The sequence below is a fragment of the Colobus angolensis genome, unplaced genomic scaffold (genome assembly GCF_000951035.1).
Source record: "Colobus angolensis palliatus isolate OR3802 unplaced genomic scaffold, Cang.pa_1.0 Scaffold36, whole genome shotgun sequence".
NCBI lineage: Eukaryota > Metazoa > Chordata > Mammalia > Primates > Cercopithecidae > Colobus > Colobus angolensis.
The window spans coordinates 401110-404017 of NW_012116932.1; positions in this window are offsets into that span (position 1 = coordinate 401110).

The following is a 2908-nucleotide window of genomic DNA, read 5'->3' on the forward strand; positions in this document are numbered from 1 at the left end:
TGGTGCCTCATCTTGGGGTTAAATTGCAGCAGTGAAATCCTGAAAATTCCCAACAGGGGGAAAAGAGAGAGAGAGGTATGCGCCCTCCGCTTAGCCACTCAATAGCTGCCCCTGGATGCTGCAATGCCCCTCCACCCTCCAAATCCCTCCACCTCCTCCTTCTCTAGGTTTTGCTAAAATAAGACTGGTGTGGAGGGTTGCGGGTAGAAGAAGGTAAAGAGGAAAAAAAAATGGGCGCAAAGGTCTGAACCACTGGCCAGCAAGCGGAAAAGGGGAGCAGTTGATGAGTTTAACAGCAGAAGGACCCACCCAGAGTGTCGACACATGAGGGCCCACGACCAATCGTGGAGGCGCAGGGGGACCGGGCTCAGCGGAGTTTGTGGGGGAGAGAGGGGAGCGCCGCATGGTTGGGAGGCAGGAAGGGGGAATTGGGGTGCTTCCTCCTCCCCTGGGAGGAAAGCCTGTTTTCCACCCAGTTCCATTTCGGTTGCAGACAACCGGACGCTCCCCAGCATCTTGCAAGGAGAAGGCAGGATGGAGGCAGGAAAAAAACTTAAAAGACAGAAAAGAGAAGGGGATTTGTGTCTAGAGGTGCGATTCGTCAGTCTTTAAACAAATTTGCTCTGTTTAGCAAAAGATCATTTTTGAAAGCGGAGAGAGTGGTTTGGGGTTACTTCTGTGAACGTTTCAAATCACAGAGACTCCTGCAAGTTGGAATTAAGGGTTTATTCTACCTTGGAGACCCCAGAGGTGACAAGTCTGAACTCCTGGGAGGAAATAATTAACCAGGTCCTAGTTGGCTGGATAGGGGTTCTGGGTGGTATAGTTTGCTTGGTACCTCACGTCTCTCCAGAACCGCTGTGATTAGTTCCCATTCTGCTTTTTCATGTGGTGAAATTCAATAAGCACACAGAAAAATGCATAAAACATAAAGGTAGGGGTTAAGAAATTGAACTGAAATGAACACTCATGAAACCAAGTCTAGGGGTAGAAATGGAACATCACCATCTCTGCAGAACCCCCTTCTCCAACACGCTTACACAGCCCCTTATTCCAGCAATAATTCCTACCTGACTTTATAGTATTCATATCTTGCTTTTTTAAAAAAAAAAAGTTTGACTACCTTATTATGCATTCCTAACCAATACAATTTTACTTTGCTTCTTTTGGGCTTTTATATAAATGGAATAATCATATAGTATGTATTCTACAGTTTCTTGTTTCTTTGGTTCAACATTATGTCTTTAAGATTCATCTGGCAGGGCACGGTGTCTACGTCTGTAATCCCAGCACTTTGGAAGGCAGAGGCATATGAGGATTGCTTGATGCCAGGGGTTTGAAACAAGCCTGGGCAATATAGCAAGACCCTATCTCTCCAAAAGCCTTTTTAAATATAAAAATTAAGCAGGCATGGTGATGGGAACCTGCAGACCCAGCTACTTAGGAGGCTAAGATGGGAAGATCCCTTGAGTCCAGGAGATCTGAGGTTGCAGTGAACCAAGATCAAACCACTGCCCTCCAGGCTGGGCAGCAAAGTGAGACTCTGTCAAACACACACACACACACATACACACACACACACACACACACGATTCATACATCCTAATCTGGTTTGAATTTTAGAAAAATTCACCTGTTTGTTGTCACACGTGGCTGTGAGTTACTCACTTTCACTGCTGTCTAGTATTTCATCGAGAGACTATGCCACAATTTGTTTTTCCATCATCTTATTGATGGGAATCTGTTTTTTTTTTTTTTTTTTTTTTTTTTTTTTTCCAGTTGGGGCTATTAAACGTTACTGCCTCAAATACCTTTGGTGCAGATAAGAATGCATGTCTCTAGGAATAGCCTTAGGTGTGGAATTTCTGGATCCACAGGGTATTCGTGTCTTCGAGCTTATGTCACCAAACTGTCTTCCAAATTGAACGTACCAAGAAACCATTGAATTTTCATGGAGCTTGTATAGGCAGAAAGGCCAAATGGAGAGGAAGGGGGAAAGGATGAAAAAGGCAAATATTCTTTCAAGCCTTAGCTAGTTGAATCCTAGTTAATTCCCTTCCCCCCTCGCCCCCACGCGCACACATATCAGTATTCAGGTTCTTTTGGAACACTCTGGAAAGATGATATGTCTTTATATAAAGTCCCTGTTCTGTGCCAATGCACCAACTTTTACACATTGGCCCATAACACTTTCAAGATTTTCTAACTTGTCAAGATATGGATGAAATGATTAAACCAAGAGTGGCGGAATTGCAAGGAGATAGAATTGTGTGGGATTCAGGGAGAAGGAGGGGCTGTGAAGGTGCTCACCAAATATCAGTGATTTTTGTACTTGACATTCATTGCTTGAGATATCAAAGGTGAACAGCAACTAATATGAAACCAGAAGCAAGCCCATGTGCTCAGATGGTAAGAGCCAGTCATATGAGGGGGCTGCACTGTCTGAGTTGAACTTACAACTTGTTTTGATGGACCTCTCTGAGAAGAGTATTCAGTTTTAGAGCAGGAGCATTACCTGCATAGATCTGTGAAGACCCCAGAGTTTTTCAGGAAAGAGTGACAGCTCCCTGATGGAGTTCCTGCCAGGGTAAAGTTTCCACTGAGTCTTCGCAGCAGCCCCATGGAAGAGATGCAAACACTGAGCATGAGAGAGACTTAAAAACTTTCCCAAGGTCACTAACGTGGATCTGAAACTATTTCTGACTCTTGTATTCTGTTTGACAGAGGGGAATTTGGTACAACCATTTTGGAAAACTGTTGGCTGGGTGTGGTGGCTCACATCTGTAATCCTAGTATTTTGGGGGCCAGAGGCAGGAGGATCACTTGAGCCCAGGAGTTTGAGAGCAGCCTGGGCAACACAGTGAGACCCTACCTCTACAGAAGGAAGGAAGGAAGGAAGGAAGGAAGG